Source organism: Malania oleifera, chromosome 2 (assembly GCF_029873635.1).
Source record: "Malania oleifera isolate guangnan ecotype guangnan chromosome 2, ASM2987363v1, whole genome shotgun sequence".
Classification (NCBI taxonomy): domain Eukaryota; kingdom Viridiplantae; phylum Streptophyta; class Magnoliopsida; order Santalales; family Ximeniaceae; genus Malania; species Malania oleifera.
In genome coordinates, this window is record NC_080418.1 from 45,433,088 (window position 1) to 45,449,877 (window position 16,790).

Consider the following 16,790-nt stretch of genomic DNA (forward strand, 5'->3'; position numbering starts at 1 on the left):
TTCTAACAAAAGCTTGTGAGTATAATTCAATTTCCTAGCACATTAACATATGATATAACTTGAAGCTCGTGAATGTATGAAAACGATAAACTCGTTTTATGTATGACATGCCTCAACACACAAATCCTTCCTTTTTTTTTTAATCAAAACTCTCAAGTGAAAATATATTTGGAATGCTTTGGAGTCAATTAGGGTTCTTGATTCACTTTGTAAAGATGCACAAGTATATTTGAAGTAAGCTATTTAACAAAACTTTGACTTGAATACAACTCAACAAAAACCACAAAGTTTTCCTTCAAGTTCCAATATTTTAATCAATGTAGGTTTTTCAATAAGAAGCCCTATGAACAATATATATATATATATATATATATATATATATGTGTGTGTGTGTGTGTGTGTGTGTGTGTGTGTGTGTTTATATACTTCTTGAATCACAAATCAATCAACCAAGCTAACAAAAGTAAGTTTTTATATGTGAATACACACTCAAAATCAAAACCTCTTTCTAATGATAAACACGTAAAGAGATGAGAGGTTCTTGAAAAGTAATAACTTGAAAGATCAAACCTTATTACTGGATTAAAGTTTAGTTGGATGAATGAATGCCCTTTTGATTTCAGTAGAGATTTGCCCAAAGAAGATGGAAGAAGATTGAAGTGTAGAAAATCAGCTCAAGGGTTCAAGTCTTGCTATGAGATGTATATTTTTCTTGTTGTGTGTCTTCGCTATTATTCTAGGGTTTAGATATTCATAATATATAGTATATTACCCTTAGAATTAATCTCAGCCGTTGGATCAATAAGATACTTCGCGTGTCTTTTTAATAAAGAATTGATTTTTAGGCTTTCCCGCGAGTTCAAGTAACCGAATTCGACTTCAGGTTCCTGAAGTGTCAACTTCAGGCGCCTGAGGTTCCAAGGTCAGGCGACCGAAGAGACTCGGCCAGGTTCTGTCTTCTCCATTTAATTCTTCAAGCGATTGAACTTAATCTTCAGGCAACCGAAGAAATTCTTTAGGCTACCGAGGTTTGAGTTCAGGCGACCGAAGTCCCCATTTTCTCAAATTTTCATATCTAACTAAAAATCTGTTTGACTCCTTTTCTTGGGTCTTTCATAAAACATATTTTTCATGATTTTGAAAACATTTCAAGGTCCATGAGAGTTTCCTAATGATGTACATGAAATGCATGAATCCTAAAACCATTATAAGTTATAATGAGCCTTAAATTAAATCATACGAAAATGTAAGTACATGAGTTCTAAATACCCTTTCTTAAGATCTTCTTGAACTTTGCCGCTCGCATCTTGATTCCCATACTCTTTGAGTTCCATGGATCTTGCCAAGATTTGTTGACTTTCCGTGCATGCTTAGTGTAAGTCCTGTTCACAAACTCAATGCACAGATCAAATATCAAGTGATTTGTCATTATCAAAACCAGATTAGACTCGTAGAGTCAATAATTATGTCTTGGCTGATCGGCCATTTAACTAAAATTTTCCTCAGCCGACCGACCTTCATGAACTGGCAAACCGGCCTCAAGACCGAGCTACTGGAACCTACGAAGGCTCGAAAAATCACCTTGGCTAGGCGACCAGTCACCTTCCATGGCCAACCGAACCTCAAAATTAAATTCAAAATTCTATGTTTAGTCAGTCGACCAGCCCTAGCATCAGTTGACCGAACCTCTCGGGTTCTGGGATTTTCAGTGCTTAAACGTAATTACTTTTTAATTAAACAAATTTAAAAATGCCTAATATGTCCCTAGTGGTCAAAATTTTCCCAAAGTCTACTTATACCCCTCTACTCATTTTTAAAGCAAGAAATTAGAGAGAAAATCCTCCCTAAATATTTTTGATTCTTATTCATTTTTTACACTCTCCTACACTTATTATTTTGAAAATTTTCTTTTGGAGAGCATATATTTTGGGCCATATATTTTATATCAAAATTTGTTTACTCTCATTGTTATTCAATTTTCAAATCATATTTTAGAGAGCAAATCAAAGTTTTTCTCCACTTATTACATATTGGTAAATATCTTTGGAGAAAACTTATTTCTTGCTTGTGAATCTTGCACATTCATTGCAAGCTTCAAAATCTCATATTGTTCTTTATTGCAAAAATCATTTTGAGCTAAAATCCTTGATTTCCTTAAACTATATTTTTGAAATCTTTGTTGGGAATATTTCTTAGGAGTTAAGATCTTTGAATTCTTTATTGCATACTCATTTTTATCAGAGATCATATATAATTTTATCTTTGCAAAAATCTCTTCGAAAGCAAAACCCTAGCTTCCTTTGAACCATATTTTTTAATATCTTGTTGGAAGAAATTATTTGGGGTTAAACCTTTGAAGCACTCATCATATACACTTCTTTCAAAGGTTGCATTATATTGTTGAGAAAATTCACATACTTACTGAGTTTTACATTCATATCATACGTGAGTGCATATGAAGCTTTATTGCTATACACATTTTCTTGTTTGAGAAGCACTTTGGTTATGCAAAAATATTATATCTATTGTATTCCCAACGTGTGGTAGGAAAAGGATTGCATTGGCCTGTAACGTACACCTAATTGCTTAGACTTGATTAAGAAAGCACCGGATGGTTTAGACCCCGTTAAGAAAACCAGGTATACCTCTCTAAGGTGTGGTTGTAAAGGTTGAGATCAGCTCTATGATCTGACCTAGGGTATTCCCTTGCCTAGTAAGCAAAGGGTGTTGTATCGGTGATACTCCACCCGTTAAGTGAGCATTAGTGGAATCCTCTTACTTGTTAGCTTGAGGTGGGGATGTAGGTAAGTTTGGCCGCACCCCAATAACATTTCCTATGTCTGCTTTTTATTACTTGCACTTTAAATTTCCACACATGAATGTCATATTTAAACTGTTGTGCATGATTTAAATATTTGTATATCTTATTATCTGTTGAATTGGTGAATGCTTAGAACGACCTTAGGTCATGTAATACTCAATGTGATTTGAATTTGACCTAGGAAGGAAAAATTTTTAAATACCCAATTCACCCCCCTCTTGGGAATACACCAATTCCATCACAATAATTAAAATATAAGCATACACAATGCGGAAAAATAAATAGCACAGGGAAAGAGAAAACAAACACAATCTTTTAATCGAGGTTTGGCCAATCCAGCCTACGTCCCCACCTAAAGCTAACCCGTTTGAGGATTCCACTACCTTGCTCACTTAACTGGGTGAAGCAACGCCATTTACTACACTCATTACAGGGTGGAGTCCCCCTAGCTACCTTAACCCGACAGAGCCAAAGTGTTACACACCTTACAAGATGGTGCCCTCCTAGCTCCTTTAACTGGGTTGAGCCAAACTGTTACGCACCTTACATGATGGTGCCCTCCTAGTTCATTTAACTAGGTGAAGCCAAACCGGTATGCACCTTAGAAGATGGTGCCCTCCTCTTCTGGCGACACCCCTTGTCGGGACTACAAACGTATTAAAATTAAATTTTTATGTACAAAGAAAGTACTTCTCAAATAAGCTAATGTGTACAATATAAAGCTTTATATGCACTCTTAAATGATATGAGTTAAAACTTAGTAGCGTATGGTAGTTTTCCTAATCAAAACTTTTGCAATCTTTGAATAAAATGTATATGATGAATACTGTAAAGATTCAACCCTAATAAATATTTCTCCAATATATTTCTCAATAAAAATGTAGGAGAACTTAGGGTTTTGCTTTCAAATGGTTTTTTGCAAAAACAAGATTGATCTATCAAAGCGCAAATGCAAAAAGACTTTTCAAGCATAATATATATGAGAGAGTAAGCCCAAAAATATTTTTGATAATATTCAAGATGATCAAGCTCATTAAATGTGCTTTGAGTGGGTTATTTATAGACTTTCTCATAATAAGACCATTAAGGGACACATTGGAAAATTTTAAAATGTTTAATTAAAAATTAATGACTCTTTTGTGCTAAAAATTTGCCAAACCCGAGAGGTTTGGTCAACTGGGGACTACCCCGGTCGGCTGGCCTTAGGCAAATTTCAAAATTCCTAAGAGGTCTGGTCAACTGGCCTTGGACAATTTTTCAAAATCGCGAGAAACGGTCTACCGCCTTGATGATCAGGTCAGCCGAGCTTTGAAGGCTGGTCAACTCTGCTTTCATATGTATTCAGGTACTAGTCGGCTGGGCTATACTATTCAGGCCAAAAGATATGACCGATCGACTATGGCTTATAAGACTAAGAAGGGCCGATCGACTGGGCCTTTATAAAACTACATTTTCTAGCCAAATAAACTAGCCAGTTGACTCAGGCTGTAACGTGCTGAAATGGCTGGTCCGCTAGGCTTTAGAGAACTGGCCAAAGTTAAGGTCGGTTGACTGGGAAATTTAAGCTTGCATAGGGCTGGTCGACTGGGCACTATAAAAAAAAAAAAAGAAGGTTTGTGACCCTTTTTGACTTCAAAATCATTTTAAAAACCTTTGTAAAATTTTGTCATTTTAGAAAACAGTTTTTCATGAAAGGTTTTAATCCCTAATGTCTTTCTATGGTCATGTTTGAGCTTTGAAATCATATCATGTAGAGCATGAATTTACAATACAAAACTAAATGCAATTACAAATGAAATATATGTCTTCTCTTCTTTACTCTTCGATCTTTCATGGAATACACCAAGTTTTAAGTCCCTCATGACTTCTATTTTCCTTTCCCTTATGTGTGTGTTGAATTATAAACATGTTCACATACTAAATACACACATAAGATACTTGCGCTTTGTCATTATCAAAATAGAGATCATACTCAAAAAGTCAACAATCTCCCCCTTTTTTATGATAACAAACACAAACAAGCAAAATGAGGTAAGCCTGAAAAGGCTCCTCCTTACAATATGCATAATCTTAAAAACATAAAAACTATAGCTCAAGCATATCTTAAGAAAGAAGACATTTGAAATTTATCATGCATTTAGTTTTAGCATTAAGGCTAAGATGCTTGTAGCTCAAATATTTGCCCCATAAAAGATTTAAAACGCAGGCAGTGTAAAAAGATTAGCAACATTTTGCTCAAACATCTCTCCCCCTTTTGGCATCAGCAAAAAGGCTAAACTGAGTGTTAGACAATTTTAGCATTAAAACAATCTTTGGCCTAGAAAAAAATAACTCCCCCTATTTGATATAAAACTTGGGCATATAAAAGCATTCTTATTGCTGTTTTGAAAAGTTTTGCAATTAAGCATACAATAACAGTGCAACTGGCCAACTGGTATTAATGCAATATGATGAGCTTGGTAAACATGGTCAGACTAGATATATCCACAAACCATTACAATTTAAACATTTGATAAGACCCGTAAAAAAATTGAGTTCAAAGCATATGACATATGATAGCAAGTGTAGGTTAGAGCATAAGATCGGTCTAACTAGTTCACATGCATTTCATACATATATATATGATCAATGAACTAGGTATGCAATACCCTTTTCAAGAAAATCATAAAAACAATAAAGCATTTAAAATTTTAAACTTCATGACAAGCATTTGAATTTTATAAGAATAAGAGCTACATGTCATGAATCTTTTGAGACAAGAGAAAAGAATTTTAGTTTAAAAAACATTTCTTTCCATAAAACATTTAAAAAAAAATATTCCCCCCTTTGATATCATCAAAAAGTATTGGGACTATGCTTGCTGAAAAAGAAACTTTAATATGAATGTTCAAGCAAGCTTTATCTTTCTGGTTCAACATTTAAGAACAATTCATATATAACCAGAAATATCAACCATATAGATCCCAAATATATCAGAATATTTAAAACAGGGATCATATGACTATGAGCAACCTATTTTCATTCACAATTTACTGTGAACAAACAGGATATTATACTTTGAAAGATATATGTCTCAGTAAATTGTAAGTCCAAGCCAAAAAATAGGGTGAGCATAAGACATAGGATTTTATAAAATCCCCCCCCACCTTTAGATTCGAATACCAACTTAGATGAAATAAATTGCTTATACTAATCAAAAACTAATTTCACTATGCATACCAGGTAGTATAAGCAATCATTTAAAAACTCCTAAAATAACTATACTGGATATTAATTAATTCATATCAAACAAGTAATTAGTATAATCGCCCCTATAGAACACAAATGCATCAGAAAATAGATATTAAGGCAAACTATAGTGCATATAAACCTGAGAACAATCCATATCTATTTATATAGTTTTAAGAGCAAGATATGATATTTAGGGTTTTCAGAAGAGTCTTAATATTCAAAAAGCGAAAACATGATGCATATAAATTCTTTCTGCCCTTTCTCTAAGAATGGAGCTCAACTCCCCTATATATGTTCCCATGCCTGCATTTTCAATCAAGGATGAAGATCAATCTTTATTTAACATTCACTCATCCTTTAAAAAAAAAAAAAATTAAACATGCTTCATAGCATAATCATTTTAGCACATGGTTTATGGACTTTGATTATTTTGGGAAAAATTTGACAAAATTTTGATAGCACGCCGTCTGTAAATAGAACATTTTCCATAAAAAGACATGCACTAAAACCTGATTATTTTTAGCAAGTAATTCACTTTAAGCATGCAACAAACTAAAAGTATCTACTAGCATGTCAATACATCAGCTATGCAGGTGACATTCAGCTCAATTAGTATGCACTCCTAATATCAACTACCAGCATGCATTTCACAATACTGCATCAGCCATGCAATTGGCATTCCAGATTAAGCATGCAATCTAGTAGCTCAAATAACAGTTCATACAAAATATAAACCATCCATCAAAAAAATTTAATCATTCAGTACAATATGGATAGTAATCTGTAATGCAGTTCTCATAAAGGCAAATGGGCATAAAGTGTGATCATGAGAGCATTTAATTTATATAGGCTTAAAATTACAAAGATAAATGCTCCCCCTCAGTTATGCACCCTACTTCTTATTATCTTATGCCTTTTTCTTCTTTTCATTTTTCAAGTTCTTAGTCACGTGCCTTAGATTTTTAGTAATTTAGACTTGACTTTGAATGCCTAGGCTTAGAGGACCAAAAAGTCACAATCAATATCTCTTTAGATGAACTAAGCCTATTATGCCTCTTTTCTTATGAATCACAACACATGAGAGGCTCAAGTTCGAATGGAATTGAATTTTAACTACATATGCATAGGTCTCCTTAAAATTTATGCATTTTTCTAGACTTAAACCTAGTGCAATCATCTTAGCCATTCAATTCCATTCAAAAGCTCTAATTGATCTGATGTTAATTTGAGAGCTTATGAAGAGAGTTTGGATGAATACTCTTAAAAGTTAAATCACTAATGAGTTCAAAAGAGTATTGAAGAGAAGCAAGATAATGTTCAAAATATTTTCGTGTTGGTGAATATGTCCTAACAAATTGGACAAAGAGTAATTAGGAGTATATGAACTTTATTTAACAATGTTCTTTGGTCATTTTTGATTTTCCACAAATGGAGGGTATCCTTTTAATATGATTACAATTTTGAGTAAGGATACGAACCAACGAATAGATGAATATTTACCTAATGTGATCGCGGTTTGGTAAAGATTTCCTATGAGAAGGCTTCAAAATTAGAGAACTTTTACATATTAAGCATAAAGGGAATGTTATATTTTGACTTAATGAACAGCTTGAATCCCTTAGTGGATGCCCCCCAATTTAATTAGATAGGATGTCTTTTAATAAGAACTAGTAGATAAGACATTTATGATAATTGGTGCTTATCACCAGAGTGATGACTAAATTTTGATCAATGATTTTATATTCAAAAATAAGTTTAGGATTAGAAGATATATAGTATAAGATTGATTCCCTAAAACTCAGGCTTGTGTAATGGACAGAGTATGCTTAACTTTAGATTTTCATTTTTAGACACGAGTTAAGCATTGAGAATTATTTACCAAGCAAGGATGCCTTTGTCCATTTGGAAGTGGATTTATACAAGCATGTTTCTGTGCTATAATTTAAGATATGATAATTTATGTTTTCCATCTCAGACATATAAGGTTCTAGATATTTTAACTAGTTATGCTCTCAACCTTTACTTTGAACATTTTAGAGGAATGGTATCAGATATGTGAAGACTAACTTCCCATTCAAGTAGAGAATAGCTCATTCCTTTTTAGTTCAAAGTTTCATGTTATTGCCACTATTTTCATATTTTGACCAACCATTATATATATATATATATATATATATATATATATAGATATATATTAAGGTTTGGACTGGATATCATCACTAGATTTTTCACATTGGCTTGATTCTCTAATGATCTTAGTATAACATTAGACATGTATTAAGTTTGACATTTTAGACACAAATCACTTCCTAAGCATTTTAGTCATCACAACCCCTAAACCTAAGAACAAAGGAAGGATTAAGCAATTATGTGATTCCAATTGGAATCCATTTTTCCTTTGGTCCTAAGGGGTTCACCTTCTTGATTACCCATATCATTTTCTTATCTTCGGCTTTGGCACCTCTAAATGGACAATTATATTTAATGTGCCCATTCCTCTTGCAGTATAAGCAACTTATGTATGTGCGTGAAAGATTGTGCTTACTTGTTTTATTTCTATTTGATGAGGTGTGACAATGGGATTTATATGCTGAATACTAACTCTTTATGAAAAGATTTTTCTTTTTAACTCCTAAGAGTTTACTTGAATTATTCTTTTCACCTTTAGCCTTGGATGTCATACTAGAATGATTTTCCATATTTTCCTCCAAGCAGGTAATTTTCAAAATCCTTTTTCAATATTTTCTCCATTTTTTCTTCTCTAGAATGGAATGATATTCTTTTAATTCTCTCAAATGTTTTGCCAACTTTTTACTTTCATTTTTCAAAAATATTTTATGCTTAGACACCATAACTGGAAACTTATGCATTTTAACTGAAGTTTTTTCTAGTTCTTCATATGAAAGCATGCCTTTATCATTAAGTTCAATACATGATTCATCACAAAAATTCTCATGATATTTATCATTAAAATCATTGCATGCATTATCATCACAAGAGACATAAGATGATTCATCACATAATATATCGCAAGATTCAATGCAAGAATCATCAAATGAATTATTAACTGAGATAGAGGGTGAATCATATAACTTTTCATCGACTGACATTTTTAATCCATGATTTACCTACTCTTGACCATTTAAGGTTGAAATATTTGGAGTAGTAGATCCATCCTCTTTGGATCCTCCATATCTCCTATCTAGCTCTTCCCATATATATCTTGCCCAATACAACATATCCATGGCATTTGAATTTGCATGCATTAAACTAATATCATTTTCATTCATTTGCATACAAGTTCCTTTAACAATCATCTGCCAGGCTCCTAGTCCGATGATTTTATAAATACGCTTATGCTTTGTTTCTAAGTGGTGTAATCGATACTACAAAATAATGGAGGCCAGGTAAATGATTGTCCCTCACCGAATGGGGATACACTTGTATGAGCCATTGTGATCTTTAACACAAGCGACTAAGCTTTTTGGAAGGAGGCCATGATACCAATTGACAGGAATGTTGTATTCCCCAGAGGGGGGTGAATTGGATATTAAAAAAGAATTCTTAGGTCAAATATGTCATAATTTCAAACCACAGCCAGTATTACATAACCTAGGATCTTTCTAAGCAATTACAAATCCCAACAATATTTAACCGAGTAGATATTTAAAAAAAATAAAGTAATCTCAGTATTTCCCAATTATTCACAATAATTATCATTCACAATAATTAAAATATAAGCATACAAATGGCGGGAAAATAAATAGTATAGGGAGAGAGAAAGCATAAACAATATTTTTATCAAGGTTTGACCAATCAAGCCTATGTCCTCACCTCAAGCCAACCCGCTTGAGGATTCCACTACCTTACTCACTTAACTGGGCAGAGCAATGCCGTTTATAGTACTCATTACAAGGTGGAGTCCCGCTAACTCCCTTAACTCGGCAGAGCCAAACTATTACACACCTTACAAGATGGTGCCCTCCTAGTTCCCTTAACCAAGTGGAGCCAAACCGTTACACACCTTACAGGATGGTGCCCTCCTAGCTCACATAACCAGGCGGAGCCAAACCGGTACACACCTTATAGGATGGTGCCCTCCCCTTCTAATGATACGCTACACCGGGGATACAAAGATATTAAAATGAAATTTTTGTGTACAAAGAAAGTACTTCTTAGATAAGCTAATGTGTACAATATAAAGTTCAATATGCACTCTCAAATGATATAAGTTAAAGCTTAGTAGAGTATGGTATTTTCTCAATCAAAACTTTTGCAATCTTTGAATAAAATGTATATGATGAATACTTCAAATATTCAACCCTATTAAATATTTCTCTAAAATATTTCTCAATAAAAATGTAGGAGAACCTAGGGTTTTACTTTCAAACGATTTTTACAAAAACAAAATTGATCTATGAAAATGCAAAAAGACTTTTCAACCATAATATATATGAGTGTAAATATATGCTCAAGTCTTTCCAAAAATAACCCAATAAGAATTTCTCTTGAGTAAAGTTTTCAAAAATAGAAGAGTGGGAGAGAGTAAAATGATCTTATGTTTTTGAAAGGATAAGTGAAAGTATATGCAATAAATATTCCTTCAAAAACTAAATCCAAGCTCAACAGATGTTTTCTCCAAATATAATTATCAAAAGAAAATGTGGGAGAAAAACTCAAGATTAACTCTCTAAAATTTTTTTTGAAATCAGAAGTATAAGAGAGTATGATTGATGATTTTAAAAGAATATGAGAGAGTAAGCCCGAAAATATTTTTGATAATATTCAAGATGATCAAAGCTCATTAAATGTGCTTTGAATGGGCTATTTATAGATTTTTTCATAATATGACCGTTAAGGGACACATTGGGTATTTTAAAAGTGTTTAATTAAAAATTAATGACCGTTTTGCACTGAAAAATTGCCCAACCCGAGAGGTTCGGTCGACTGGGGACTACGTTGATCGATTGGCCTTAGGCATATTTCAAATTTCCTGAGAGGTTCGGTCAACTGGGGAAGGCGCCAATTGACTGGCGTTGGGCAATTTTCCAAAACTACAAGAAACGGTTTCCCACCCTAATGATCTGGTTGATCGAGCTTTGAAGGCCGATTGACTAGGCTTTCATATGTATTCAGGGACCGGTGGGCTGGACTATACAATTCAGGCCAAAAGATATGGCAAGTTAGCTATGGGCTTATAAGACTTAGAAGGGCCGGTCGACTGGGCCTTTATAAAACTGTATTTTATGGCCAAATAAACTAGCCAGTTGACAAGCAATGTAATGTGTTGAACTGGCCGATCGGCTAGGCTTTAGAAAACTAGCCAAAGTTAAGGTCGGTTGACTAGGCAGTTTAAGCTTGCATAGGGCCAGTCGACTGGGAACTATAAAAAAAAAAAAAGTAGGTTTGCTTTGACCTCAAAATCATTTTAAAAACCTTTGTAAGATTTTGTCATTTTAGAAAACAGTTTTTCATGAAAGGTTTTAATCCCTAAGGTCTTTTTATGGTCATGTTTGAGCTTTGCAATCATATCATGTAGAGCATACATTTACAATTCAAAACTAAATGCAATTACAAATAAAAATATATGTCTTCTCTTCTTTGCTCTTCGATCTTTCTTGGAATACGCCGAGTTGAAATGGTCGTTAAGTCGCTCATGGCTTCCATTTTCCTTTCCCTTATGTGTGTGCTTGTAAACCTATTCATATACTAAATACATATATAAGATACTTGTGCTTTGTCATTATCAAAATAGGGATCGGACTCAAAAAGTCAATGGTGATGTAAGACACATTCCGGACCTACAGAAGAGTCTAATTTCAGTAGGTACCTTGGACTATAATGGACTCACTTACAAGTCCTAAAGTGGAGTTATGAAGGTGTGCAACGACAATCTAATGGTGATAAAAGGGTAAAAGATAGATGGAAATATTTATTCACTGCTGGGAACTATAGTTGTAGGTGGAGCTGTAGCCATAGATTTTGAATTTGATGAAACCATCTTATGGCATATGTGTTTAGGGCATATGGGTGAGCATCGTATGAAAGAACTTCATAAGAAGAAACTCTTGAAAGGTATGAAAGCATGTAAGCTAAATTTTTGCAAGTTTTGTGTTCTTGGGAGGCAAAACAGGGTGCAATTCAAATAAGTTGTTCACAAGACGAAAAATATTCTTGATTACATACGTTCTGATGTTTGGGGGCCTGCTAGAGTAGCATCACGGACATGTTTATTTTATGAGTTTTGTTGATGACTACTTAAGGAAGGTCTAGGTATACTTTATGTGGTACAAGTCTAATACGTTTGCCAAGTTTAAGTTGTGAAAAGCTGAAGTGGAAAATTAGACTACGAGGAGAATCAAATGCCTTAAGTCAGGCAATGGGACCAAGTACACTGATTTAGGTTCATGGAGTGTTGTGATCAGCATCATAGCATCAATAAACATTTCATTGTTCATCGGACACCTCAGGAAAAATGGTGTGACTGAAAGGATGAACCAAACTCTAGATGAAAGAGCTTGGTGTCTTAGACGTAATGCAGGGCTAACAAAGAACTTTTGGGCAGAGGCAGTTAGTATGACTTGTTTCTTGGTAAACCGATCACCAAGGACATCACTTGATGGGAAGGTAGTAGAGGAGGTATAGACGGGAAATGCGACAGACTATTCCAAATTGAAGGTATTCGGTCGTCTAGCCTATGTTCACATGTCTAATGAGGAGTAATCAAAGCTTGACACAAAGTCCAGATGCTGCATCTTTTTAGGGTATCAAAAGGGTGTGAAGGGGTTTAAGATGTGGGATCCAATGGCAAACAAGGTGGAGATCAATAGGGATGTAATTTTCGATGAGAAAACTATGTTGAAGCGTACTCAAGAAGTTGATGATGAAGAGAAACAGAAGCTAGAAAAATGGAGCAAAGATAAGCATGTTCTGCAGGTGGAGTTAGAAACTCACGGCAATGATAATGACCTTGGTCCCCCAATTACAAGGAGTTCTAACTTAGGAAACTAGCAAGTTGACAATGATCCTATTTGGATATCAAGAGCTTGCAATTGCCCTTTCTCCCCTTTCCTTTTATGATTCACTTCCAGAATAGGGGTTTGTTCTTTACTTATTTCTTCAATCCTTTCCCTTTCTGGCAATGCATGGAAGTTCTTATTTGGTTGGAAACCCAGGTCCTGAGTCTCTAAGACAAATGTGTCCAAGCTTGGGCCCAGACCAGTTAGCAACTTTGTCAGCGATGAGGGATGCTTGCCAATAGGGGGAAGCAGAGGCTCGCTCTCAACTGCCTGTTTTGGAGCTTTCGTGGTCTTGCTTAAAGAGGCAACCATCTCCATTAACTCATCCATATGATTCTTAATCTTCTGAACATCTCGGCGAATATCCTCCTAACCTTGTTCGAGAGCCTTTACACGGTTCTCCAACTAACTCCACATGATCCCTTCTTTCTTCGGGTACAGTACAAGTGGATGTAAGTCTCAATTGTTGTGACCGTGCTTGTTTCTTGCTTTTACACAGACAACCCATACTTCAAGACAATGTATGCATGAGTATGTAATGTAACGACCTCAAAAATCTTAATATAACATGAAACATAATAAATAGAAAAGTCAACCTGAACTCGTGGGTAACGGGGACACCTGTCATTCACAGCGGAAACTTACGCAGCAGTAAATATAAATCACATTCTCAAACCGTAATATACATAATACCAGAGTTTACTACATCACCAAAATACAGTATTTATATACAACCTCCAACATATCAAAATAGACCTAGGATCATACAACAAAAATCTCCTGATCCTAGATCAACGCTTATCCTTCTAGTAGGGAAGCTCAACTCACTCAACGGCGGCCTTGACTCGCCGTTCTCTCTGGGTTTCCTGAAAATCATTTAATGTTTGGGGGTGAGACACTTCTCAGTAAGGGAAAATAAACTAAATACAGCTGTGTAGCAACATGAACATTTAATGCAATTATACATATACAATACATTTCATGTATATGTAAACATTCATCATATCGTACTGAATAATCATATGTTTTCATATTTGCTAATAAATCATATCGTTCATAAAACATCTATTATAACTGATAATACTGAAAACATACCCAGGATGAATAGTTAGCTGATGTCATGTATTACCCCCCATGACGGGTTATACAGCCCGAAGGCGGGACCCGACATTGGCTGGCCGACCACTACCGAGTCAAAAATGTCTGTAAGTACGATGGGTCCACCACACCCTAGTCCGGACTACCAGGTGGACGTCCACACTCTACTGAAAGCCACATCGACTATCCATCTCCCACCCCCTCATAGGGTGGTTAGCACCAATCTGATCATATATATATCTGATCTATAAGCTACGGTACCGAGCTCTTGAACTGAACTAAACTAACATTCTGGTTCTGATAACATATAATACATGATAATATAGCATCTTTCATAATTTCATAAATACGACCTCACGCCGAAATCATTTCATAAATACGGTCTCGTGCCGAAATCATTTCATATATACACGGCCTCGCATCGGAATCATTTCAGGTATAGATGACCTCGCGCCGAAATCATTTCATATATACACGTCCTCGCGCCGGAATCATTTCAGGTATATACATTCTGAAAATAAATCAATTATCATGTATCTGTCAAAATCATCATAACATACTGTATCTTTTCATAATACCTGAAAGCATGCTTTACTTGTAAAATCTTCCATATTCATGAAAAATAACATTCATGCCACACAAAGCTGAGTAAATCATATATTTCATTCTAAAATTATAATTTCCATACGACAGCATTATTTTCTCAAATATGCATTTATTCCATAATATTCAAATATTGTACATATTTTTCAGAAAATCAATTTGCTAATAAATAATAGTAATTTACGGAAAAAATAACTACTTTAGTTTATTCCCTTACCTGGCTACTGAGGAAGCCCCTATAAATTCTAGACTCACACCTGTAGGATTTCCTAATCAATCCCTTGAAAATGAAAACTCCCAGTACTAAATTTCAGTATTTTCACGTGTATATCATTTCCTATAACTACCGTAGGACCAAATTTGGCTTAAAAAGTCTTACCTTAACTCAGGGATGATTTTCAACGGAGTTCCACCGATGATCCGCTCCGGCAGATATGCAGAGAATTTCTCTAGGAGCGTCATGGTGGCTTCAGATCGTCGATCCGGCGAAAATCGGGTCCAAAATCAAAGGAAGAAGGGGAAGGAGCCGAAGGGAGAAAGAGAGAGAGAGAGTGAAATTTTTATAAATTTTGACATTTAAATCCAAGTTTTTGACATTTATAGGACTGGATTTATCGACAAGCCACATCATCTCGTCAACGAGTCCTTGAATAATTTTGTTGATGAAACCCACTCCTCGTCGACGAAATTCAGACTACTCAAAACCTCTCTCGGTATTTCCTCGTCGACAAATCTTGTCTTTGTCGACGAGGTCCTCTTATACCCTCGTTGACGAATCCCCTGTGTTCGTCGATGAGGCCCTGATAATTTCTCTCGGTTATTCCTTCCAAAGTGCAATGTCGTCGACCCCCTCCTTCTGTTACTGTTTCCATTTCCCTTCTTCTTTATTATTTAAATCCCATTATTATTCGGGTTGTCACATGTAATGTCATGAATGTTCAATACATGGATGTAATGAGAATGAACAATGCAATGTATGACATCAAATGATTGAGTTGGCAAAAGCATTAAAATAGCCTTCATTAATTCACGAAATGGGTACATAGACAAGTTTCCTATCCCTTTTCCCATTATAACCATATCCCTTTTAGCTGTTCTCAGGACCCTTTTTCTGCAAGGTTGAGTTGATTTAAGCCTCATTTTAGAGTTCCCCTCTCAATGCCATTACCTCTTCTTCGGCTTGTATGCATTGAGTCTTTTTTTGCTTCGCATCTTCTTGGCATCCAAGGTTCATCTGGTGTTCCCTATCTCTTGCTCTTTTGGCGATGAACTCTATCTTCATGAGTCCTTCTAGCCTAGGTTGGCTTAGGGATGCTCCTAGCAAGACTCCTGCGATTCGAGGGTTAACTCGGTTGATGATCCAGCTGTCATAACTTCCCCGTGTTTCTATCAGACACTCACCTGAATTGATGATATAGACAGTTCTCCATGCAGCTGCAAATTTTCCAATTAACTTATGGGCTTCTTCCTGTTTGTAATCGAACTCTGATTCACTTAACACATGAGTCATTGGTAGGACCTCGCTAGAACCCACTTGCCTCCTGAACATGAGGGGAGCGTACACGATCCCTCCCCATGGGCCTAGTAATGGGACCCACGGGAAGTTACCACACGGTAAACCATATCAAAACTTCCCATCTATGGCGCCATCTATGAAAATCCTTTAGTCTTCCAATTGCACATTCTTTCGGCCTATTCTCCTTTGCTCAAATGCTGCTCCCACAAAGCCTTTTCAAAGTCTGTTAGTGGGATCTGGAGTCTCGAGTACATAGGATGAAAATGGTTTTCCTTGCATGGCACATGACTCATGAACCACACATAGAGCAATGGAACACAACACTTCAATCGGCCATTCCCTTTAGATCGGCAATAATCGAGAGACCAGATTGTTTCTGCTAAGATGCCTAGCACCAGATTGACCCCTTTTTGAACTTTGTCCACAAAAGAGACAACTCCCTGATCGATGACCCCTATTTCTTTCGGGAAGATCTACAACCCATAGATGGCGAGGGCTAGTA